The sequence below is a fragment of the Melanerpes formicivorus genome, unplaced genomic scaffold, assembly GCF_026170545.1.
Source record: "Melanerpes formicivorus ecotype bairdi unplaced genomic scaffold, bMelFor1.0.p_v2 SCAF_120, whole genome shotgun sequence".
NCBI classification, from domain to species: Eukaryota; Metazoa; Chordata; class Aves; order Piciformes; family Picidae; genus Melanerpes; species Melanerpes formicivorus.
The window spans coordinates 841,975-869,660 of record NW_027142472.1 but is presented as its reverse complement, the minus strand read 5'-3'; the positions used below and the strand labels follow the sequence as shown (position 1 = coordinate 869,660).

General features: G+C 39.5%; 1 long non-coding RNA gene across 1 annotated transcript; it reads right to left on the bottom strand.

The window, feature by feature from the left end:
• Positions 1–1,613: 1,613 nt before the first annotated feature.
• Positions 1,614–25,495, bottom strand: LOC137456273 (uncharacterized). Its single transcript, XR_010991005.1, has 3 exons — positions 25,384–25,495; positions 6,553–6,640; positions 1,614–1,684 (listed from the first exon to the last, which is right to left on the bottom strand). It is a non-coding gene; the product is annotated as an uncharacterized lncRNA (long non-coding RNA).
• Positions 25,496–27,686: the final 2,191 nt, after the last annotated feature.

Below are 27,686 nucleotides of genomic sequence, written 5' to 3'. Positions count from 1 at the left end.
CACAAAAATCGGGAAACTGATGTAAACACATGCAGGCCTTGATTCAATAGAAGCACTTAAAGGACCTGCATTTATGGCTGGCTGTGGCATAAATATATCTGCTTGAGTGCTTAAAATTAGCCAAGGGCTTGAGAGTTTTGCTGCATCTTTAAGAAGCCATATGACTGCTCTGGGATGATGCCATGCTAATAATCAGCCAGGTCCCATATATATGGAAGGAGTTCCCTGAAAAGCCACAGGTCTTCATATATCACCTGGAGGCTATTTACAATCAAATTTGTAGGGTTTGTTTTAGTCTCCATTCAATAAAAATAAAAGCATCACTAGGTACTGTTTAATATATTCAGAATAACCCTAATTACTATGTGTTGGACACTGGAATGTTCAAAGAGCTCAAACGGATGTTTAAGGCTCTGTGGAGCCTCAGTAAGGACAACGGAGATCAGATTTAACATGTGGAAGCCAGTCACTTATTTCTTCTTGGTTATTACTGGAGACAGGTGTTTCCACAGATTTATTTACATCATCAAAATGATGATATGTACCACATATCCCCTAAATTGTATTTTGGCTTCCCACTGCTGACCACAGCAGGAGTCTCCAAGACCACACCAGTTAAGAGCATTACACTGCCAATGACTCCCCCCATTGAGAGTCTCAACCTTCTCCCTCTTTATCCCTCTTCTTTAAAGTATATTTTTTCAGTAAGGTATGTTCACAACTTGGTCCATCACTTCAAAGCACTGATATTCTGAAAGAGGAGGATCCATTATAATGGGTGGCACCTGAAATGGTAATTTACAGTAGTTTCCCCATAAGCATTAGGCCCTAAAAGAGAACACTAATGCACCAGATAAAATCATCAAAATCATGGAATTCTATCTGGTTCATCATCCAGCAGTCTATTGCCAGTTCTCCTTCAGAAAAGACTCCAACTAATGTCCTTCAAAGTTTTACTTGAAAAGAACAGAATTGCAGTGCATACAAAGTAGGTTGCCTAAATGGTGATGCTAAATGGTAGTGCAAACACAGCAGAAGTTGCCTAACTGCTTGCTAGGTGGATGCCAATTTGTCCAATAGTCAGTTCTGAACTAACGGTGTGACCACAGCTTTTGCACTCCGTGTTCAGGCAGAAACAGTTCACAAAGATAAGCTCACTCCAAGAAATGTCAGGCAAATCATCATCCAACGTGCAAACTGTGCCTCTAAAGGAGGCTGGTGTAATTTGTGACTTCAGGATTTGGTTTTCATTGTTCACATTCCTGAGAAAATCGCTGTGGAGCTCATTTGTTCCAGAGCATGCACAGCCAGAACTCCAGCACAAGGAACTTGCAGAAGGCATGACCACCAAATGCACGGCTCTTTTGTTCACACAGCAGCACCTTCCAGAGGTCAAAGAAAAATAAGCTTGATAAGCTGATGCCAAGCTGTAGTTCACTGCAGAGACGGCTGACTGAAAGGGGCAAAGTCAAAGACCTGTTGGAAGCTTGGATCATCCAAGTATATCCTCCACAGCCAATTTCTCAAATACAATCCATGAACAGAAAAACCACAGCAGCTTGCAAGCAGCTTAAGAGTCTGAAAGGAAATCTAGGATTGTTTGTTTACAATATGAATGCTCAGCTTAAGTTTCAGTCATTGGTTTAGATGCTTTGGGGAAGTGGTGGTGGTTTATCACCTTCTCCTGAAATGAAAATGATTACAAACATGGCTATTTAAAGCTGTGTTTTAAATAGGCCATTATACATCTTCCATTGCATACTAAAAATTCTCATAAAACTGAACTAAAAGCTAAATTTTTATAGGAACCCAGGTGATACTATACCAGCTGTCCTACTTTTTAACTCCTTTTTATTTCTAGGACTGAAGCTCAAATTAAGGGAGCCTGAGTTCTATGCATTGATCATTGCAAAGTTTCACTACATCAGAAAGTCAACAGGAGACAGCATGGAAAGAAGGCAACACCAGCAAAGAGCAACCTACAGCTAAATATTCATCCTCAGGTATGTCCCTTCTGTAGTACATGGCATAATCATGGTTTTCCTATATCTGAAAAGCAAAACAGAGAGTCTCCACAGTACTTTTGCAAACATCTGGACACCCAGGTTCAACACCCTATGTTGCCTTATTTGGTATATCAGAAGCAGATAGCTTCACCTATGTTACGGGATGGAGATACAGAAATGGAGTACAAATCTCAAAATATTTCTGTGTAGGATCTTCTGCTCAGGTTACTAATGACAAAAATTGACTTTAAAATAAGAATGAAGCACATTGCTGAAAATCCCACCTTTGCAGCTTTCCTCAAAATTGGGCTCCAGTTAGGTCATTAGCAGTGAAACATTATCATGACATCTAAATTAAGAGCATGCCCACAGGCAGAAACTGTAGGGTTCAGCAGCTGCAGAGCAGGGGTTTAGTGGTTGTCAGCAGTGTCTATTTCATGCTCCCAAGTGCATTTATGGTTGATACCTATGCACCGGGGGGGGGGGGGAGAAGAATCATACAAAAAACCCACACAAAATGTTTAAAACAATATAAAAATGGAAAAAGCATGCTTGTCCTTTCTAGTATTTGGAAGAAAATATTGAACAACTCACCTACAGTAAGAAATATTTTGTACCTGAATCTGCCCTAATTCTGTCTATTCAAACAGATCAAAACAAGGCTACTTGTGACTTTAAAGCTGGTTCTGACGTTACCGTCCAGTATTCACCTAATTGGGTCACACAAGGCTGTACCAACTGACAAAGATAATTTGGTTACACACAGGGGGAAAGCGTTCTGATTTCCCCCTACTAGAAGTGGATATTCTTGTAAAGGTCATTATTTTACTGCACAATTATTAGGTGCATCAGTATCTCCCTTAAGTGATGCGGTTAACATCATCTGGTGAATTCTTTCTCATATTGCCTGAATTTAATCTCTACCTATGGAGGAAGAAGCTAGACTATCTGAATGTCTCTCAACTATCAACAGTGCTTGAAAATGATAAAAGTTCAGGGAGGGAAATAACAAATAGAGGGCAAGGACATAGGCAAATAGAGGTGTTTAACTACACCACAAAGGATAGCTGTGACTTAACAGCAAACTGACCCTGTTTTTTCCCCACATCCGAGTCCCTAGCCTCTAGACCATCCTTCCAAGTGCAAAGATAACGGCATATTAATTCCCTATGTGCTCCTCACAGAGATTGCTAGGTTTAAATATTGTGTGCCACTCTAATCCTTAAAGTGATTTAAATATCCCATCCACAGACATATTCTGCACTATCATTTTAGGGGGCTTTAACAAATGGAAGACATATAGGAGAAAGCATGTAGACATTAAAAATGCTTTTTTTTGAGGGTCTTGGAAACTGTTGGCCAAGGATCTGTTTTCCATACATTCAATATTGATGTGCTATTCAAGAAGGTTATTGCCTCCTCTTTTACACTTTGGTACTTGAAGCTGTTAATAAATTAGAACATTTCAATTCCAATAAAGTTGTTCCATGTGCTGTGAAGAAATTTAATTATTTCCAGTGTGAATTAAATAGTCATCTTTAACTACAGCTTTTTAAAAGTCAATATTTTTGGTTCAATTCTATCCTGGAAAAAAAAAAAATCAATCACAAATCTCTTGAATCCAAATAAAAAATTGAAGCTATTTGAATTATTTAAATGCAAACAAGTCCAAAATAAATCTTGGGTAAATCTCAGTAAGATAAATAGAAGAAAAAAATAGTGTCTACTGAAATATTGCACTGACATAAAATGAACATATCAGCCTAGGAACAGTGGTGATTAGAAAGTGTTAAAGATGGACATTCATGCAAACCTCTGTTTGGAAGGTTTAAAGGTAAGGAAATTCTGAAATTTGTCTCCTAAAACTTTATTCCTGAGTCTCCAGTTTTCCTTGTAAATTATGTTTAAACCTGACAATCATAAAACAAGAAGTTTGAAACTATAAATGAAACAATAAAGGCCCAAGTCAAAGATACTCCACCAAGAACAGGAAAAAGAAAACCAAAAAGCCCTATAAACTTGGCTTGATAAATCCTTGCTAGTTTCTTCACTATCCACTTCTCAACATAATAATTTAGGAAAGTGAGGTCTCCACTTTCCTGTACCTTGATGTCCATAGTCCATAAAAGCTTATCTAGCTTCAGGATGCTGCCAGAATGCAAAGATTCTTAGTACCACCATCATCTTCTACTCAACAGTTTCCTCTATGCAAAGAACAACTCTTATTGACAAGAGTTTTTAACCTCTTCTGTGAAGGAAAGTTAGTGAGAGTGGTATACTGAAAATCTGAGTCCCTGTGGAAGCAGGCATGGCAAGAATACCAATGCTTCACTTGGTGAGTAGATACAGGAAGACGTAACCAAGGAGTTGTTCTTTATTTTGTTCAGTTGGCTGGTTCTTTTCCTTTGTTAGACCACCTAATTTTTCAAGTGTCAATCAATAGGTCAAGCCCCAAGTAATGTTTTAACACTGGAGGTGAAAGTAATTCAGCTCATTAAAGCCATGTATGTATATTTTTGAAGTCCTGGTGTTTTGCTCTAGGAGTACACAGTACGAGCCATAGGAGCATACTAACATTGATATTACCCATGTCATATAAAAATATTTGTCACTCTGAAAAAGATGGGCTGCAAGAAAACAGCACCCCCCTTCATTGTTAGCTGTGGATAAAGGTGAAGGGGTTTCTGCACTAGCTGCATTCTGGTTTTAATCTACCTGTAATATATTATAACATAATTGAGGAGATAACAAACGTTATTGCCAACCCAAACCAAACTTACTTAGAATAATTGAATTTCCATCCAATCTCAGTAACAGGTATCCTCAGAGTAATTTATGAACATTTCATGTTGAAATATTTATTGCAATTTTTAAAGGTGGATTGGTAGAGATCACTTCAGCTCTCCACATTACTTCTCTAATGCTCATGCTTTAATTGAGTTTATCCATCAATGTCGTGTACTGTTTGGGGAATGGATGCGGGGCTAAAACTGTTAGCACTGTGTATGGAAAGGACTTTGATTTAATTAACAATAGTATCTCTGCAGAGAAGTTAAAGGCTACATTCATTCTGTTCTAATAAATTGGATTCAGACTCTTTGTTTGGACAAAGAGTGGTAAATGATGTTCAGGTCTATTTCTTAGAAGCAGCAGGACACGAAACAGTGATAGGTTGCAGAACGGCAGTAAGACCAAACCACTGAAGAAAAGATGTACTGGTAGGGCTGCACTACCTATCCATGAAATATCACTGCTTCCTTGCTTCTGTGCTGGCTGCATCTGCCAGGATGCAAATCCAGTTTCAGAAATAATACGGTAAATCCAGGTATGGCCTTCCACCTCAAATGTGAGAGACAATCTTTGTTGGTATTACCTTGGCATCCAGCGCATTGACAAGTTGAAACAATTACTGACACGAAGTTTGCATTCCAAAGACACCTAGATATTTTGAGTGTTTGTTGATATTGCCAAATAGACTCATTCAGCTTCATGGGTTTCAATGCATCTTAATTTGTTTTGCTTTTTGTACTCTCCAGTGAGCACCTCAAAAATAATAGCTGGATAATTTTGTTTTTTAAAAAAATCTAATTCTGGTTAACAAATGAAGCATAGAGCTTAGCTTGGACCATGAAATAGAGAGAAGATAATGCTCACTTAAGCTCTCCCTAAATACAGCTAAACACCAGGGCCAGCAGTACTGCTTTCCAGTATTTGATTAAGGTAGAGAATGCAACATTAAACAAGTGCATGATGAACTGTATCCTCTGCTTTTTATAGTGATTTCTAACCTAGTGTGTCAGAGGCAATAACAACACCTGACAGAAGTAGCAATAACAGTGGTTGTTCTCATTTTAGTCCAGAAATCTTATTTCTTAATGGGGAAAAATAAAAAATAAAGAGACAAGCAAGATTTTTGCAGAAAGACAAATGGGAGACACCATTTCTGAAGCAGAAATACACTAATCAGTGCCAAAAGGGAGGTCTGGTGATGCTGAAGAGAGCTTAGGACCTGAGAAAAGAGGAAGAACCACTGATAAATCCTTCAGCAAAAGCTGATAGGAGATTCAAAAGTATTGATTCTCTTTTATCTTCCTAGGCTATGTAAGAAAGGAAATAAACAGCAGGACAAGTTCAAAACCAAAACTATTCAATAGGGGCAACAAAGATCAAAGCAGTCTTGAATGTATTTTATCATTTCTTGACAGCAAATATTAAGTGAAATACAGCACAAATGCATGAAAGCAAAACAAGAGTCATGCATTTTGTACTAAAACCCATACATAATGTCTAATTAGGGCATCTAATGATATACCAGCTTAAGTTTAAAGACAATCCCAAGGTTGACTAACAATAAGTAATTCTACAGTATTTCAGAGTGCTTAAGGCTGAATCCTCTGTGTGGGGTTTGCATAGCTTTGTTGTGCTTTTGTTTGTTTTCTTGTTGAAACTAAAAGGATAGGTCAGAAGCTGTCACCATCAAGAAACAAGAATGATTAGGGGCCTCGTATAAAAGATGATAACATTTCACCTGGCTTAGAAACCTTACCTGAATTGAGCAGTTGCGTGAATAATCCTAGAATCTGGTAGAGGTGCTCCTCGATTCAAGGTAGCTGTAAAACTGTAACAAGCACCACCTAAGGCGGTGGAAAGGAAAAGCCAGTTGAGTCTCCAGGAATAAAATAAGTAACTTCTCTACTGCATTTAACTGCCATCAAGCTTGAAACAGGGAAGCATAAATATTATCTAGTGTTGCATAGACTCACTTTTCTATGAGTAATCCAGTCAATTGTATGAAACCAAGCAATGTTCAATATCTCAAGAAGCATGTAAGAGGCTGTTTTGATGTCCTATATGTACAAATTTCATAACAGATGCAAATCCCTATGAATAAATTGCAAGTATCCCTTCCCGTCAGAGTCTGTTTACCTTCTGTTGTCTGCAAGCATCTTCCTACTTTTTGGAGATTTTCTATGAAGAATTTCTTTTAATAAGAAACAGAGACCCAAGAACATCAGAATTCCTTACTTTTTAAAAGAAAAGAATTCCAGAAGGAAGAAGACATTAATAGTATTAAATACACCCTCATGAATGACTAGGTCAAACCAAGTCCAGATTCCCTACTCCAGCTCCTTCTGCAAGCAATCTGTGGTAACCAGATTCTAGGCACTACTTGGGAAAATTTCTCTCAGTTCACTCCTTTATTCCCCTGGTGACTGTGGACTGGACACACTTTAAAATTTTGTTATTAATTCATAACTTTCACACAAAAGCCATTTAAAAAACAATAGCTTACAGAAGCTTTAATTATTATTTTTTTAAATGAAAAACTGAGTCAGGACGAAAGCCAAGGACAGGCTGCCCAGAGACACTGTGGAATCTCCATCCTTGCAAGCTTGCAAAAGCCTCATCACACACAGCCACCACCTATTCTAACTGGAGCTGCTTCGAGCTGGAGATTGGGCTAGCTGACTTCTGGAATCCCCTTCCACCCCACATGATTCTGTGACTGTGCTGGAGATGACATCACACAGACGTGTAGGACGATCCTAGACATTCAACAACTGTGCATGTTTCAGTTGTAATTTTCTAGTGCTCTTCAAGCTTCCATGGCTTTACCCATTACAATATTTCTGTGGTCAATTCACCCAATTAGAATTTTCTCCAGAATAACAGCCACATTAAATGCTTCTCTGGGCTACATTTGTTTTGAGAAACGCCTATGTGTATTATTGCCCAGTACTAAAATTCAATGTCACTGTAGGTCACAGACATGATACTAGCAATAGGTAGATAATCATCCAATTACTGGTAATAGTGGTAATTCCAACAGACTCTGTGTGGCTGCCAGAAAGCAAAGTGTGTTCCCTGAGGGGTGAAGGATTTTAGTTTCATTCTCCATGGTTCTGCTTATATTCTTAAGGTAGCACAGAAGGGCTTGGAATAGCTCACAGATTTGGTTTGGTTTTCACAGAAAAAACATCATAGAATCAGTAAGGTTGAAAAAGACCTCAGAGATCATCAAGTCCAACCTATCACCCAACACCTAATGACTAACTAAACCATGGCTTCAAGTGCCACATTCCATCCTTTTTTCAACACCTCCAGGGATGGTGACTCCACCACCTCCCTGGGCAGCACATTCCAATGGTTAACAACTCTCTCTGTGAAGAACTTTCTCCTCACCTTGAGCCTAAACTTCCCCTGGCACAGCTTGAGCCTGTGTCCTCTTGTTCTGGTGCTGGTTGCCTGGGAGAAGAGACCAACCCCCACCTGTCTACAGCCTCCTTTCAGGTAGTTGCAGATAGCAATATGGTCTCCCCGAGCCTCCCCTTCTCCAGGCTAAACAACCCCAGCTCCCTCAGCCTCTCCTCATAGGGCTTGTGCTTGAGGCCTCTCCCCAGCCTTGTTGCCCTTCTCTAAACACATTCAAGTGTCTCAATATCCTTCTTAAATTAAGGGGCCCAGAACTGGACACAGGACTCAAGGTGTGGCCTAACCAGTGCTGAGTACAGGGCACAATGACTGACTTCCTCCTCCTGGACACACTATTTCTGATGCAGGCCAGGATACTACTGGCTTTCATGGCCACCTGGGCACACGGCTGGCTTGTGTTTAGCCAGCTGTCAACCAGCACCCCCAGGTACCTTTCTATCTGGCTGCTCTCCAGCCACTCTGACCCCAGCCTGCAGCACTGCATGGGGTTGTTGTGGCCAAAGTGCAGAACCCAGCACTGGGACTTGTTGAATGCCATCATGTTGGACTCTGCCCATCTGTCTGGCCTCTCAAGGTCCCTCGGGAGAGCCCTTCTACCCTCTAACAGATCAACACCTGCTCCCAACTTGGTGTTATCTGCAAACTTACTAATGGTGGACTCAATCCCCTCATCTAAATCATCAATAAAGATATTGAATAGGATTGGGCCCAACACTGATCCCTGGATGTGGTACCATTCACCATCACTCTCTGGGCACAGCCCTCCAGCCAGCTCCTGACCCAGCACAGAGTGCTGCTGTCCAAGCCAGGGGCTGACAGCTTGGCCAGGAATTTGATGTGGGAGACAGTGTCAAAGGCCTTGCTGAAGTCCAGGTAGACTACATCCACAGCCTGCCCCACATCCACCAGGCGGTCACCTGATCACAAAAGGAGATCAGGTTGGTCCTGCCTCTCCTAAATCCATGTTGGCTAGGCCTGATCCCTTGGCAGGTTTTAGAAGGTTTTTTTGGTGTACAATTGTGGAATAATGAAGTAGGTTGCTCCGCCTCTAAAAAACAACAGGGTTGACCTAGTGTTGAGTGCTCGTGGACAACCACTACAGTTGGTCATTACACTAAATGTAACTTATGTTCTCTAAACCATACAAACTATGTACATTCACGCCGATTTAAAGCTACTAAAACTGGCTGCTTTGCATTCTGGAATGCAATACCACATTCTTTACACATGATCTGAATTCTTTGTTCCTCAATGTACAGTTTTGCATTTGCTCAGTAACAGCTATGTACATTACTGTTTACAATTCCATCAAACTTCATTTCACCTGTAAATTATAAGAAAATGATTACAAATTTTCTTTCAGAAGAACTGACTGTGGGGCTGCTTGCCAAGTAAATCCAAAGAATTATTTCCTTCTGAATATTGAAACTGATAATGAGGTGTGGAGATGCACAAATTCTTATCCTTCTAACATAAATAATAATTACAATATCAATATTTCATAATGCTGTGTTTTTTTCAGATGCCTTCTGTATAGACACATGACAAGATACCACCATGTCTGCACATGTGGATATCAGTCTCAATGTTTTTCTGCTGTCAGCAAGTAGTACAGATTGAAATCCTAATGCCTCTATCTATGCTAGATAGTCCACATGAAAGTAAAAAAAAACCAGCTTACCAGCTTGCTGAGTTAAATCAAGCAGTGCTATATAATTCAAAGTCCCATGTGGAGATCAGTGTGGTTCCACATGATAGAGTTTTTCCTTTTTTTTAACTGTTTACGCAAAGAAGCAGGAAATTTCACACTGATTAATTGTATTAAAAGTTAAGAATGAAAAACAAAGTGCTCCAAAAGGCAGGCAATAAAGGTGTACTGTCCACAGAGCCTAGATTCTTTAAACAAACACTACACTTTGGATGCTGCCTTGCATAATATGCACATACACCATGGTTTTTTCCTTTTCCTTTCCCCCTCTTTGCCTCCCAGCCCAAATGACACACTGTCTTCCATTAGAAAAAGGCCAAGTGCTGTGAGTGAATCAATTTTGTCCTCTGGAAAAGAACAATGTTGCTATCAAGTCAGAAGGATCTTCTCTCTAGTGACTCTAATGCTGACCAAATGATGTTTCAAGACACAGTGTAAGAATAAAGCAAGCATATAGTAAAAAAAAATTCCTCAGGGCCCAGTGATTTGCAGGTCAAAAGTCTCTAACACTGATGTGCTGAGCATTGACAGGAATAGGAACTGAGTGTTGAATTCAGGAAGTCCTGTATGACTACTAAGAGTGATGAAAACTGAATCAAGTTTCAACACTCAAAATCAGTGAAAGCTTTCTGCTTTAAATTTAATTCTGCACTAGAAGTAGATAAGAAAAGAGGAGACAAGCAAACTCTCAAGATAGCTGTGAAGATAAATTCTTTAGGGTTTGTGAAGCAGATCAGTACTACAGCAGAAGATTGTGACAGAGGAACACACAAGGAAAATAGTAATTTTGTACTCTGTGGGATTTGGATAGCAAAGTAAATAAGGCTTAGGGGCATGTACCATATGATCCAATACAAGCAAAGGCTGAATAATTAACCCCCTGGTAACCACTGTACATCTGTATATAAGTGCAAATAAAATCTATAAACACACAGTGTAAGATATGGGGGTCCTGGGGGGCACCCTCACTTTTTAATGTGAATTTAATGGAATTAAAATGCTTTAATTATAAGCTTTCCAACTGTATATTCATGAAGAAGGTGAATAAAAATTCATAGGTCTCCCACATTCCAACATTTGAACACGTGATACTCTGTAAAGCAAGGTGTTTCTCTGGAGTGCAAAACACACACAACTAAATTTACACAAAGTCTCCTGATTGATTGAATTACTTTTCAGCATCCTTTGATACACAGCAAATACTTTCCCTTTGGTTACACTGCTTTGAAAGCCATACATGGAATATACATGCACTTGAACTATTTTGTTACTTTAAATCATTGTAACAATTAAATTTTATTTAAGCACTTTAAGTTCTTTTTCTTGTGTACTCTAGTTGATGCTATTAACATCTTCTATGTAGGTACTAAGAATTTTTGATGTGCTTTTTTTATGTACTCAGTTAAATAATATGACAACATAAAACTAGGCATTTCTCTTCCTATAGCTGGCTCTGAAGCAATTCACAATCTGCCTCATGTCTCATATAGAACAATGAAATTCACACTGAAAGCACAGTTTCTGAAGAGCTGAAGTGTAAAGTATGAAGTAGATACCTGCTTCCCACCAAAAGGGTGCTACTGAGAATGTATTGTTCTCCTGCTCCTATAGGTCATTTTGCCATCTAGCTTAATTCCTCAGGAACACTTTCAAAAGCATACAGAATCCTTCAGGCTACTTAACCAGTATGCCAGACTCTGCACTGATGAGCCTTGACCTAGCCTATCCCAGCTATGGGACTTGCTATGTGCAAGTTTTCAGAAAGGTACTTGGGGCCCAAACTAACAGTGCAAAGCCACAGAAGTCAGCACAATCCCCAAATGGTGTGGAAAGATCTGCCTCTGCTTTTCTTACTGAGATGAATGTCACTCCAAGAGGAAACATTGTTGAGAGCAGTGACAAGCAGAATGATGGCTCTCAAAACAATTTTATATGAAAGATATTAAGTCCTTATGTTATTTAAAGACCTTTTAAAACTAAAATTTCTCTTTGAACATGTGCTTATGTATATACTTCCCCTTTGTTAAATCACTGCAGAGTTTTTTCACACATTTACCTCCTCTGAAGTCGTGCTTCACCCCTCAGGAACTACAACAACAGCTTGTAACTGCATATTGCAAACTTTAAAACCTATTATTTAGAATGTTTGAGAGAAAAGCCTGGGTTATAAGAAGCCTAATCATTAGGAAGCCTTTGGGTGCATTCTGATTCTAGACTTGTTCCTGTAAAAGCCCAAATTTCACTCAGAGGGAATGCAATAAGGCAGAAATAACCTGAGTATACAAAGCAGAAACATCTTCCAAACAGCATTAATACAGAAAGAAAAATGAAATGCAGTCTTCAGTACAAGATGCTAAGAAGCATTGTGTCTGGCTCTGCTTCCAACATTTTATGTTTGCTTTTACTGTTGTGCTATGGTCAAATGAAAACTCAGGTTGTTACTAAAATGTCACTAAGCAGTGTTTCTGAGGATATACATTTGAAAGCTGTGTCTACAGATATGATTGATTCAGCTGACCTTTCCATGTTACTGTAAATACAGATAGTCTAATGGCTAATGCAGAAAGCTAGTGCATGTGTCATACCATACTTCTACTTGGTTTAACCTTCCACTGTATGTATAAAAATAAACAAAATGTCAGCAGCAGAAAAATAAATGCACCCAAAAACTGTAACTATAACAAAACTTATGATTTTTTTCCCCATTCGCTTTCACCTCAGAAGAACAAGTTACAAGATAAAACTGAAGCTCTTCAAGGTTTCCAAGTTGCTTGTAAAGGGCCAAGAAGGACCTTGTAGAATAAGGACATATACACTCCTACTAGAGCATCATAGAATGGCTTAGGTTGGAAAGGACCTTTGTGATCATCTACTCCAAGCTCCCCACCTCAGCTGGGGATGCCTCTCAACTAGGCTCAGCTGCTCCAGAGCAATTTACAGATAAAACCAAACCCAGCTTTAAATGAACTGGCCTAGGCTTCCAAGTCTCAGCAGCATGAAGTTCCTGCAGGTGTACTTAATTTGCTGGAATACAATTTATCTGGACTCACTGTGCTCCCAACAAAATAAACCATGCACCTTGTTAATTAAAATGGTGTGTCCTGTGTGAGAGGCATTGAAGCCTTTCCCTCTGTTCATGTACCCACTATGACATCACCTCTCTATGGGTTGCCCTATTTGGTGTCAAAACTAACACTGAACACTGTATGCAGAAAATAAGACAGGTATTAAGAAATAAAAGCAAGCTCCCTTCTAGCCATAAAATGCTGTTGTTTGACCTAGTATTCTGTGCTTAGGAACACACACATTATCACTGAAACATTATCAATCCACCAACACATATACATATGGCTGTGGGCATGTTCTGGTTTGCTTATGGGGAAGCATTTTCTGTGTAAATTAATTGCTGCTTCTTGAGCTGTCAAATAGCACACAAAGCAGCTAGAAACCACCCAACAATACCATATTATCTCATAAACCTGACCCTCATTAGGAACAACACAGGAAAGCATTACACTGTGTATAGAGTAATTTAAACTCTCAGGTTTTTGATGGAATAATAGAGGTTTGTCATGAAAAACATAGGTAACAAAAAAAGCTTTCAGTCCTAGCATGCCCCTTAGATAATTTAAACACATAATTTTTACAGTAAGAAATTAAAGCTTGAAGACTTGGAAATCTTGAATGGTGAACACATTTCATAGTTTACCTAGGTGGAGAGGGGTTTATGTGCCAAGGAAGGAAAGGAGAGGTTAACAGTTTTAGCCCACTCATTCTCAGAGTTTTAAAGTTAGTCCTGAGCCTATTCAGGTTGCTGCTTTATGCTACAATGTGTTATCCTCTATTGCCAAGAATAGCTGGAAAGCAGCGGGCAACCCAAACTCGTGGCAAGAGGATGGACAGATCAGCCTTTTCTGAGCAAACTACCTAAATAAAGAGGTATTCTCAAATGAGATTTCTATTTTCTTTCCTCCACTGGAAAAGCAGAGAAAATGCAGAGTCAAGCCTGAAATCATGTACCCATTGCTGCACTGGCACTTTGGGAATCAGAATAAGGTGCCAGTTTCATCCATGGCATTTTAACTGAATCACAGAATTATTTCAGTGAATAACTCTGATCCTCCTATCAGGTTTCACTCATTACATCTTGAAATGTATGAAATCCACCTTTTTGCTAAAGAGGCAGTGAGAAAGGTTTCAAGATTAAGGAAAACCAGACTGCCATCTACAACTGTCTGCAGTTTCTGTAACCTCCATGAGCTCAGTCTAAGGGATTGTTAGGGAGCTGGGATACTCTGGCATCACCCAAATACTATCCAAGGGTGACAGCTTAGCTTATAAAGCCCACAGTTAAGATCACGCTGAAACTCATAGTTTATAATATGTGAGACTGATTCTTGTTCTTAAATCCTAAGCAAGAGGCACAGATCACCCTCACTTTTCAGGATGAAAAGCATAGAAGTTAAATAGAATAATGTTTGTTCCTGGGGAAACAGTACACTCACAGCTTCACAGTGGTGAGGCAGTCCAGAAAGCAGCACAGGTTTGGACCCTAAGCGGTCCATACAACATTGATGTCCAAGCATAGGTGGCCCCAAGATATCAGATCTTATTAATCATGGTTATTCACAGAGAAGTTTTGATAGAGCATTTCATAAGATCTCTTGAATTGTTTTCCCCCTCTGAGAGTAAAACAAATAGATTCATGTTACTAAGGAAACCTGTCTGTGCAAGTACCTAGATAAGAACAACAACAGCCTAATTCCATTGTTAATAAGGTTCTTGGAGAATATTTGAGGCAAAAGCTAAAAGCATGAGTATATTGTTACAATGGCACTCACCTGGGTGACCTACATAACTCATTCATGGCTTTGCTACTCAGAAATCCTTGATACATCTATCCAAAAGAGATGCCAGTAAAACATTTACACCACACCTTGCTGTCCAATGCTCTGTTTCTATGATAAATGCAAGTTGTACCTTAAATTAGCCAGAATTTTGGTACATAAGCATTTCAGTATTGAATGAAATTTCTGCCACTATCATGTTATAAAAGCAAACTGCAAGATCCTAAAACAGGAACAGACTATAAAACAAATCTCAATCATTCCTCAGGCAACGAAAAAGTGTAAAATGGGGATCAACACTGAATACATAAATCCAAAATGTGGAAAAGAATGCTCAAAGTGTCTAAGCTCATTGGCAAACAATCTACCTGCCTAATGTCAGACTGCCAACTCAAAGATAAAGAGGGCATATAAGGGAAAAGAATCTTTTTATGCTACAGGAGAGAAAAAAATTATGCCCAAATTTGCCTAAACAAAACCCCATATGTACAATCCTTTTAATATGCCAGAGCCTATGTAATGAACTACAACGTATGTACAAGGAAAGATACACCAAGAACCAACATACAAAGATAAAACAGTGGTTTGTATTTATACCAGAATACTGATACAGAACCATGTCCCATAGCTACAGAGAGAAAATAGGTTTGTAGGTAGAGTAAAATATCTTTCATTAGGCTAAACACTAACTGATAAAACAACCAAGCCTTAATAGACAGAAAACCTTCTTTGGGTAACTAAAGATCATTTACATCTGCAGCTACATCACCTGGTCTAATAAAAAAGGGTATTAGCACTATTTAAAATCCTGTTTTGTCTGTATTCTTGATGTTTTTGCTATAACAAAGTCCTATTACCTTTACCCAGACACATCTACTGTTCAGTTTAACACAATTATTGGGATTTGATGAAAGCTGAACACTCACTTTAATTATTACTTAATTTCTTAACCAAAAATACCTTCTGAAGCATATCTCACAAAAAGGGTGAAAATCACCTCTTACTCTGGCTGTTGATATATACAAAAAGTCCTTTCACACAGCTAACAAATCTGTCCACAACTGAAATTTTAAGTGTGGGTGAAAGTAGTTGTTCTCCAAACTGAAGAGAGGTATAAAAAGTTAATCCATGTTTATCATACAAAATTCTTTAAGGTAATGTTCAAAGAGAAGCACTCAAAAGTAATTCAAGGAGAGCAACTGAACATACAAGCTACAGCACAAGACATTTTAAAGCATTTGCTAATCCTAATTTGAAATGACTGTTAACTAAAAGTGATTTTTAGAATATCAAGTAGATGTTTAACCATCTCAGTTGAAAAACTAAATTAAACACCAGATAAAATTTCAGGCTATTAACAGAACTTAGTGGCAAATTCAAAGTACAATGAAGTGCAAAACTGTCTGTGTGGATTTAGATGGAGAATATTTTGTGTGCATTTTGTTATGTAGAACTAGTTTAGGCATTAGCCCTGTGAAAGACACTTTCTAAGCCTGTGAGCTTTCAGTGGTTGACTTTCATCTCTGAGGCATTTTGGTCTCATCTAAGCACTCCATGCTGTAAAAGTTCTTGACATTGAGCATATTATATTATTTGACACAGTCTAGCTATAATCAGCATTTAATTAAAAATTAAATAATACAACTTACACAAATGAATCTCTGGGTTACCTGAAGAATAAAAGTGTTCCAAGCACACAGTATTATTTTGGCTGCTCCGGATTACTGCTGGATTAATAGACCTCCCAGGAAGAGCATTGTTAAACCAGAAGTTTCATGACAGGGAAAGACATTTCAAACCCACTTGTTAGCTGAATGTATATTAAGAGGCAGCCATTACCAGTAGGCTTTGGCTTTCTTGCCCCAAAGAGACAAGGTGAAGAGATAAAAAGAAACACTGCTTATTCCTCAGTTGTACAGAACAGAGAAGGAGCCAAGCAGACAGTTTTCTCGAAGAGGATATTGGCATGTCAGGAGGAATGACAGAAAAATAAGTGTTCTCAATTTAAAGGCCAAGTAAATTGTACTAAAGGTGCCTAGAAAGAGGCAGATCAGCTGGAAGTTGACTACAGCATAACTTTAGCTAATGGATGAGAAGACAGACATGCTGCAGAAGAGATTTCATCAGAACTTGGCCCTACAGGAACTGGAGTGAGAGCAGAGCTCTGAGCTGAGGTGTCTGGGCCTGTCAGTAGGGACATGTAAGTGTTTTGGGATCTTTTTAAGCTATTGTTGCTAACACAACAGGGATGCATTCAATTTAGAATAGAATAGACCAAACCAGGTTGGAAGAGACCTTCAAGATCATCGCATCCAACCTATCATCCAACATCACCCAAACAACTAAACCATGCAACGAGGACAAAGACGAGAAAGCAAACTGTTGTGTGCTCTCTACAACATGTAATATGATAGATGCACAAAAATGCAAGGAAAGCTGATGCAATAAACTGCTTGCAACATATTTACTGGAATGAAATTATGTTTATTCTCTCAAAGATAGGATTAATAATGGCAAACTAATTTATGCTCTCTCTAAACCAGTAGGCAGAGTCAGGCAGCGAGTATAGTCATGATAATTTCTGACTCGCTTGTCTCCAGTGCAATAAATTGAGATGAAGCATCCTCTATGCAAATTGAAAAAAGATATCTGATCCAAAAGGAAGTGATGTTGTATTAAACAGTTTGCAGGGCTGTGTCAGGTCACACTGAGTAATGTTCCTTGTGCTATAAATTAGTGCGATATGAAACCCATCTAAATCAGCAGCATTTTCTGTTTGACCTACACTATGAGATACAAGATTATATAAGTGACAGGACAGGCAATAAGTGTTGCAATTGTCCACACACACTTGGTATTAAAATTGCTATCAGTGGCGAGATTGCAACCATGCATTCAGTGAAGGGTGGTTGGTGGTTTGGTTTTTTACATACAGGAATGAATCATTTAAAAGAAGGAACAACACATTAGCTCTAGAAAGCTCAGAGGCTGATCCTGGTAAAGCATGCAAAGCCTCAGCTGCATGCCTGCAGACAGAAGCTCTTGTGACAGTTTCTTTTAAGTTCCACCTACAATGCAATCCAAAATTTATGCAGGATGGGCCCTTGTCACCTCTCCATCCACCTTGAATATACTGAGGAAACTTCTTTGATTTCCAGAATTAAAGAAATAAAGATTTTAGTTCTCAGTCTCTTGACACAATAATGATCAAGCAGAAAGTTAAAGGAAACTCTCTGTACTATTCTACCCCCCGATGAGAACAAAGGACATCAATGTGTATCAGTTGGCTACAGTTCCTAGACTACTGTATCAAACAAGCACAGCCAAAAGGCACTCTCTTCACACCTCCTTGCGTGAGGATGAGTAGAGGAAACAACACAGCACCTGAGAGGTCACCTTTCCAGGGCTTTCATGAATTCCAGGCATGAACCACACATTGATTAAAGTCCTGCTGCATTACCTGAGTGCATTTCCTTCCTAAATTAAATTTGCATTGCAAGAAACCATCACAGCCACCACGTGGACCAAAAAAGCTCAAGGCATGCAAGTGTATGGAAAGCAGTTATGTCTACCAGAACAAGGAGTATAACAAAGAACCTAATTTTTCATATGCACACACATACAATTTGTCTGAAGTAAACATGAACACTGGCTGGATATGACGTGGCTGTGGCATCCTCTTTTTTTCCCACCATTGGTGACAGCAGATAGCATGTGCCTCATTTTGCTGGGCAAGAAGCTTGATCTGCTGCTTCCTTTCAGAGCGTTCAAATCCTCAGAGCTTGTTTCATTTCCATTTAGCACTTCTTGAACATGGTCATTTTATAAAAAGAAAAGCCTCACCTTGCTTTCCTTCAAAAATGAGCAAAAATCCCATTACAATTTAAAGGTTAAGAACTTCAGGTAATATTGCATTCTTAGCAAATGTGAAAATTGTGATTTTGGGCTTGGACATAAGATATTAGCTCAGTCACAAATGCATCACCATTACAGAGTCTCCTATTGAGCAGTTAGATGCCATTATACATCTGCTGCTCGGTACTCTTGTTAAAAAAACTTGGCTCCTTCAGAGCTTTGCACATCTGACTTTGTCATAGCACTTGTCCCAGAATGATTGAAATTGATACTTAATATATCTAGGAGAAACTAGAACAGTTACAGATACACTGCAAGCCCAGAACTGTCAGTTTGGAATTTTCACTTTTGACTTATCCCATGCAAGATGAAAGCTGTATGGTGTTTTTGGGTGTTTTTTTTTTTCCCCGAATGTCTTTATAACATCATAAGCAACAACATAAACCTGATGACAGTGACAGCACAGGGCATCACACTTGACAATTCCACAGATGGGTTACTGTTCCTACACTGGGAAAATTTCTGTTTTATCAAAACAACTGTATTTATACTATGGAAAAAAAAATAGAGGTTTTTTTCCCCTTGTATTTTTATACTTTCAGTAATCTCAACTCTACAAACAATAAATCAACATTCCCCCATTAATCAAAGAATCAACATAACATACCTCAAGCTCACAAATAATTTGCTCCCACACTGACATTGCATTACATCCTATGAGACTTCTTTGTAAACTTGTTTCCAGAAAACAAACCAAAACATATCCAAATCAATCTGCAGGCTTCTAGAAACGGAATGAGGTTTTCCAGGGAAGTCTCAGCTATCCTGCAGTATTTTCTATAGAAAATTCTCACAATTGCTTTTGTTTTATGTAATATTTTTCCACTCAGCACTGTGTTTGAAAATATCACAGTATCACAGTGTAACTTAGGTTGGAAAGGACCTCGAGGATCATCGAGTCCAACCTATCAACACAGACCCCATGACTAGACCATGGCACCAAGTGCCATGTCCAACCTCCTCTTGAATGCCTCCAGGGTCGATGACTCAACCACCTCCCTGGGCAACCCGTTCCAATGACGAATGACTCGCTCGGTGAAGAACTTCCTCCTCACCTCAAGTCTAAACCTCCCCTGGCGCAGCTTGAGACTGTGTCCCCTTGTTCTGGTGCTGGTTGCCTGGGAGAAGAGACCAACCCCTTCCCGGCCACAACCACCCTTCAGACAGCTGCTGGTTTTGATTGAATATTTGGCAGAACCTAAAATTCAAAGCATAGCTTCAAAAAAGCTTGAGTTACACTCTCACACATGCTCATAGGAAGGAAAGATCATTGACTCTGTAAAGATGGAGTGCTTGAAAACATGTGGGTATGCCTGCACCTGCCTATAGCACACCTTGTGTGCTTAACTCCATAGATGGGGATCTTTGCTACTTTAAAGGAACAGAAATCAGCAGCAAACAAACAAAAACTCCAAACAAAACCACAAAAGCAGAAACAAATTAAAAAAAAGTTATTTTGATTGATTCATAATTTGCACAAACCCTTGCCAAACAGTTTCCCGCTGTGTACTGATAATTCTTTGTGGGATGCCAGGTATTACTTTACAGTCAGCATGAACAAATCAAAGCATTTAATTTCCACCTTGCTGCCCTAAGTAATTTTTCAGTCTTTATAAATACCATTAACATCTCATTTGTAATTCAAACCCAGGTACTACCTTTAATGTGTTTTTCCCCTGGTCCTCACATCACTGAGAGATTTTAATGTCAGTGCATCTTTCTACACAAATTTTCTAAGGAGAAGACTTTCTTGTGTGTCCAGGTGAAATTAGCACCTTGGCCTTATATCTAACATATTTCCATCTTCTCTTGTCAGCCCTGACCTCCTCCATTTTACACCATAGAAATCCACTCAAAACGCAGCACCAGAGTCAATCTTCCTCATTAACTGCACATACCCTGTCAACTCTGTTTTCATGCAATGGCTTTCTTTTCTCTCTGCATTAAATACAAAATTGTCCTCCTGTATCACCAATTCCTGTGTGCATTACTGAGGTGCCACTGTCTTGCTTTCACCACTAGCTCTCCATCTGTTGAAATGTCAACAATCTTTCTGTAGTCTCCTTTGGAGGCCATCTTTTATAGTTGGAAACACCTGTAAATACAGTGAAGGAGGGGAGGGAGGAGCTGCCCTGGGTGCCACAGAAAAGATTGCTCTGCAGTCCATAGCCTTTAATTTTTTTTCTCCCTTGTCCATCTGAGGAGTAATACAGCACCTTTGGTGGGCACCTGAGCCAAGGTCATCTCACCACAACATGGCTGAGATACCTGCATTCTCTCATTAATAATCCTCTAATTAGATTCACTTTGCCATTTAGCACCATAACAGTCATTGCTCAAATTGTACTTTGCAGTGGGAAGCTAAAATTGAAAAATGACCCCAAGTGGAAATGTTGATGTTCAGATAATTAACATTTCAGTAGTTCCCTTTTGAAAATGCCCTGTGACTCTCTTCTGCAGACTTCCCCAAGAGCTTTATATACCTCACTTAAGGGTACATGTAATTAGGCAGGATTTAAGAGGTCCCACTGGCCACTTCAGGCTCTGTTACCTTCTGAAAGAAACCGAAGCCGTTTGCACTGCATTGTTTAGTTTTGTGACTAAGATTTCCTAATATTTAACAGAGTTGCTGGAAATCCAAAGAAGCTTTAAACAACCAGGGAACAATGTAAAGCCAGAAGTGAAAATATTTAAAGAGAAGTAAAGAGGATTTCAAATCCATTTTACACAGCTGTATCTGCTGTGACAGTTTATTAAGCTGCAAGGCAAGAGGGTTTTTTTTTGCTTGCTGAAATATTTACCATAAGCTAAATAGAATTGTCACAGTGTCTCAAGTCAGTGCTGTGGAAAGCTGAACATTAGCATTCCCAAATGAGAACATTACTTGATTGATTCACTGAGTGAAAGGGTGAGCAAAATCAAATCAAAATGGAAGCCAATGTGAAGCGTTCATGTCCGCAGAGGGAACTTAAAGTGGGAGAAAAGCTGGAGGGGGGGGGGGAGTAATAAGCTTTGTGTATTGGTGGATGGAAAACAGCTGAGAATTTGCCTTTTTTTTTTTTTTAACAGCTTCCAGGGTCTGACAGTGTACCAAGCAGAAAGCACATCCACTTGAACCTTCCTTTTTGCAAGGGAAACGGCATGATTTCTTGACAGCTTGAAAGGAATTATGATTTTTCTTCAAGGAAGTAACCTCTGTTGAGGAGAGCAATGTGTAAAATGATGATGTGAGGTTTGTTTGCTTTTTCTGAATCTATTACCACAAAGTAAGATTCTTTAAGTTGAAGCATTCACAAATAATGTATTACTAGATCTGGTAGAAAAGCAGGAGCACAAAGCCCTTCATCTCCCAGCTAAGCTACCACTGGAAACATCTCTCTCCAAACCAGCTGCCAACTGCTATTACCAAGCCTCCAAGAGACATCTTTTGTTCTAACAAAATCATTCTTTACTAAATCCACATTACATCTGTGGTCATATGAAACATGAGAGTCACTGGTACACGATACCCAAATAAATGCTTGATCATCCAAACTGGACATTTACTTCAGAAGGTTGATTTCAACACTAAATTAACCATGACAGTGCCCACTCTTATTATGCAAATGTGAATGCAGCAGCTCTGTGGGGCAAAGTAGAGAAGAGACTGAGGAGAAAACACAAAGAAACAAGAGGCAAATCCTGCCTGCCTAACTCCTGCAAAGACTTCTGCAGAAGTGAACAGAACTACCTTTGTGAATCAGGCATGCAAGATGTGATCCCTCACTTTTCCCCCTTGATATTTAGGAAAAAATCATTGCACTGTGTGTGCCACACAGCTAGACCCTAGAATAAAAGATATTGACCTTTAAGAGCTTGCTCCTAATTAAAGATACCCCTTTGAAATCACACAAGCAGTTCTGGCACCTTTGACCATTCATGGATATTAACTGTGATCTGAAAAGGCACCAAAACACAGTTTGCAATTAAATGTTCTTCAATGTTTAGTTTGAAGAATTGGCACGCACTACGACTAGCTTTCTTTTAAGTCCTCTGAAAGAATTGCAACACTTTGTTTTATGATTATCTGCAGTGAAGCTGAGAGAATAAACAACTATGATGTTGCCAGGAAATTTTGACATTATTGCATTAGAAGTCCAAGGTTTTGTGGTAGGTTATTACATCTCTAAGAAGCCATTACATGCAGCCTAAGAAACTGAAAAATAAGCTGTATCATGACAACTCACCTGCAGCCGTAAGTTTGTTAGCATATTTTGTGTTTCTAAAAAATAAGTTGTTCTGCAAGGAAATCAAGCATAAGTTGCTCTGTGTTCTCCTTAAGTGCATCAACACATGACCTTCAGCTTCTTAGTAAAGGCTGATCCCAGTCTGACTCTTTACAGAGTTTCACTTTGTACTGTTTTTTCTTTCAGCAAGAGTTTGAGGGGCTGAAGAATGGGAATCGTCAACCGGAATTTTCTCTTCCAACGAGTTCTGACTTTCATGAAACTTACAGATTTAATATCTCCAAGTCTTGTGAAGAGATGCATAAGCAGACAGGAGTAAAGCTCAGCAGCAGCAGGTATTTGGCACACCAAGCTTCAGAATTCAGGAAATATTTGAAAATCAGAGCTCAATTAATACAAGAAGGATATCTTCCAAAAAGAAGATTGGTATGTTTTAGGCTGAGCGGCAACAAGGAATAGCAGAAGTCTAGAGCGTGAAAAGGAAGGTCTTTTCCTTCGGAAACCAACTAGCAGGGGGAGGGTAGGTGTCCCTGGAATATTATACCCATCCAAACAACAATAATTCATTTTCACTCCCAGCATGACCAGCACTGAAAAGCTCTCATGTGGCCCATTTTCATTGAAAATATCATTGGTTTGTTTTGGGGGGTTTTGTATTTACATAGTAATGGAAAGGATATTCACTGGTCACAAGAGAAAGAACTAAGATATCACATTCAATGGCAGAGGGTGAAATAATTGCCTAGTTAAGTCATAACTGTAGGAAATTAGGAAAATTCATGAAATATGCATGAGTATCAGTATGATCAGTATATTTATCAGGCTTCTATTCTGCTGTTTTCATCTGCAATATGCATGCTAAAGGGGAAGGAGAGAGGTGGGAGGAGAAAGAGTGGGAGAGCAAGTGCAAGGAAGGTCTGTGTGCTGCATCTGCTCTGCAACTTAAAATATTAACATGGGTTTTAAAAACAAGCTTCAACTGGTTAATGTCACATGAAGGATATTTTCATTATAATCTTCTGATATTTCAAATAATATTTTTCATCTATATCTAGGTTTATACTTAGGTGTACTATGAAAGTCTAAGGAATCCAGTGCAGCTCTGATATAACCCAGCTGAGGCTTAAAACCCAAGATACGTCAGATGCCATGCTCAACCCATTCACTGAATTCTATACATTTAGGAATCCTGACTACAAACCTGACCACATTTACTCCAAGCCTGTCTTTCAAATGCTGCAATACAAGTTCATGATGCTGGGTAAAAAATGTTTCCAGACATTCACCCTCTATATGCTGAGATTCTGCTAGTCTGTAGTGTAACCTTCCTGGCTACTCTAAATGATTCTCTGCTTTTTATGGCACTCACTGGAAAGCACATCATGCATTCTCCCTGGGCCTATTCAGGGAAAGAACAGCCAGACAAATGCCTGAACATCAACTTTTAACCTGATGGAGAAAATTTTAAGTATCATTCTCCTTATTTAAACTCCTTGGCATTGCTCAGGAATGCAGAAGAAAGGAAAAATTAAAAAAAATGCTGGAAAAGGATTATGACTGCCCAACACTCAGTCCCACGTTGAAAGTCATCACAGCAACTTCTGAATGGGAAAGGATGAGGAGTAGGGTGCCAAAATAGGTTTCTCAATATCTAAGCAGCTTATTTTGCATTGAATACAACACCCCTGACACAGTATGAATTGATAAAAAACCCCACAGTTAATAAAAAACAAGTGAGAAGCACTAACACTGGCATTCAAGAAAACGTCCCTGGATACTATGATGCTTCTGGGAAGGAGTTAAGATTCTGGGATCCTTTTCACACCTATCACACCAGTGAGTAAATTTTCATATGTTCACCCTCAGCAATACTGCACAACATCAACTACATAACTGACCTTGAAATAAACACAGTATTTACTATGAGTACAGAAAGGATGTATCTTTATAGTAGATTTCCTGTAGCTTTTCACCTCTGTAGTACATCCTCATTTAATTTCCTCCTAGTTCTGTAAATGACTTAAGAAGATAAACTTCCAACCAATCTGGCCACAAAAATAGTTTGTCAACAAGAAACAAATTCATTTAATTCAGATGCTAGTTATATCAAAGTAGCTTCAGTAAACCAAAAAGTTGGGAGAGATTCTTTTGGCAGCCTTACCTTAACCTAAATTCTGAAGGGCATCAGAGACCCTTACAAATAGCTTGTAACAAAAAGTATATTGTTATGTATTTTATAATTTAGTATCCTGGGCAGTGGTATCTTCATACACTGTTGTAACTTACCCACACAGTATAGTTACAGGTTCTATTCGACTGTGGTATTACATTCCACACATAAAGACAGTTAAATGATTTTAGCACAGATCTAACGTTTCCAATACAGCAATTCAAATGGGAAGTACAGGTGCTGTGATCTGTGGGGTTCCCACAAATGGGATTCTGGGGCAGATTAGCCAGGTACTCACCATTTGCTCCTCTGTCTGCTATCTTCCCAGATACTGTGACCAGAATTTGAGCAAGCCTTGGCTCAAAGAGGGCTAGTAGACCTCTCTCTCTTGTGTGCTCCATTCCTGGGCTGTAGCCTCTTCTGGGACTCAATTCTCTTGAAGCTTTTCCCTTTTCTCCCTTGGTCCAGGTGCAAGTCATCGCCTGTTAGTGCAGCTCCTTCAGCTGCTACTAGGCCAGAATTTGGCTCTTGTCTCTTTGTGGTGCGAACAAGGCCCAGGTGTAGTTGCTCTGCTAGGGCAGGTCCTTTGGCTGCTACTCGGCCAGCATTTGCCTCTTGTTGCTTACTGGGTGCGAATAAGTCAAGCTGCTTAACTCCTTGGCCGGTTTAAATACTGTCCCAAGACAATAAATGCCCTTTGGTAACACAGAACCCTGATAACTGGATGTACAGAATGGGGAATACCCACACAGGGCCAGGGACACACACAGTTCACAGCTGTGTTACAAAGTTAATTACACATGTTTATCTGGACCCAGGCAGTGTCCAGGTTTGCACATTCACAGGTGCTTACAAGGTTAACTACATGTGCTATACATTTGCCTTGACCATCTGGACCCCAGGAACAGTCCAGGTGAGCACATTTGCAGGTGCTTAGCCCATTGTCTAGGCTGGGGCATATTTTGGGGTTTGACCCTTCAGGACATACCTGTCCTTCATTTTCAGCACATGCATCCAACCAGCACACCTTCAGATATTAAAGAACAGTACAAATCTAGGCCTTTGCAGTGATGGATCCTTCATTTAAGAATACTGGTGCTACAGAAGTGCATCACAACAGGCTACAGAGAAGTCCTCTAGCAACTTTTCCACTTGCTCAGCTTCAAGCCTTTAACCTACTTCAGTTCTTCCATGCCACAGTCCCTGGCTTGCAATTCAAGGAATAGTGCGGGCAGCAGGAGCAGGAAGTCATTCTGCCCCTCTACTCAGCACTGGTTAGGCCACACCTTGAGTCCTGTGTCCAGTTCCGGGCCCCTCAGTTTAGGAAAGATGTTGAGTTGCTAGAATGTGTCCAGAGAAGGGCAACAAAGCTGGGGAGGGGTTTGGAGCACAGGCCCTATGAGGAGAGGCTGAGGGAACTGGGGTTGCTTAGCCTGGAGAAGAGGAGGCTCAGGGGAGACCTTATTGCTCTCTACAACTACCTGAAGGGAGGTTGTAGCCAGGTGGGGGTTGGTCTCTTCTCCAAGGCAACCAGCACCAGAACAAGAGGACACAGTCTCCAGCTGTGCCAGGGGAGGTTCAGACTGGATGTTAGGAAGAAGTTCTTCACAGAGTGATTGGCCATTGGAATGGGCTGCCCAGGGAGGTGGTGTATCACCACCACTGGAAGTGTTTAAGAAGAGACTGGATGAGGCACTTGGTGCCATGGTTTAGTTCATTAGATGGTGTTGGGTGATAGGTTGGACTTAATGATCTCGAAGGTCTTTTCCAACCTGGTCTACTCTATTCTATTCTATTCTATTCTATTCTATTCTGGAAGGCTTGTGTGTTAAACTACTGGGTTCCACTTTGAAGAGTTTGTTTCAGAGGTGTGCAGGCACTGGAGGAGTTGTTATTAAACCTTTCCCCTGTTGTTATTTGAGTTTATGCATGAAGCCACCATGAAGACATATTTTTAGTCTTGTGAAGTGTTTTCCCCCCTCTCTGTTAATTATCAAGTACCTGACTGATTGCTCATGATTGATGACTGACGGGGAGAAGGTTCAGCAGGTGTTAATGGTTTGGTTAATGCAAGTGGCACAGAGGAAGGAGGTGGCCCAGAATTCCTTTGAACTATGCTAGCTGATGTTGCCTGTAAATGGTTTTCTCCATGGCAGAGTGTGTGTGAATTTGTATTATCAACAGAAAATGGAAATTTCTGTAGTGTGTTATTACTAAAAAGAGTATGATTATTCCTGATATTTGCGTATGAAAACTGTTGTTTATTTAAACTTTCAAGTGACACAGAAGGTATAGCCAAGTGATGAAACTTCAAGTGGAATAATCAATCAAAATACTGCAAACTAAATTCAGCACTGGAAAAAAATGTAATGCAATGTAATGTAAAACCCTCTCCAAATAACTTCATGTAATTAATTTACATTAAAGACAAATAATTTTTGAGGCCTGTAATCCATCAGAAAAATCATCTTAACAGCCCAATGACTTCCTCTGAGGCCTAAGAAGTTTTCTATATTTAAATACAGAAAAATCCCAAATTTTAAAGTGATTTCTCATTAACTAAACCATAGACTCACCTTTCTGGTGTCTGCTTCTTTGGCG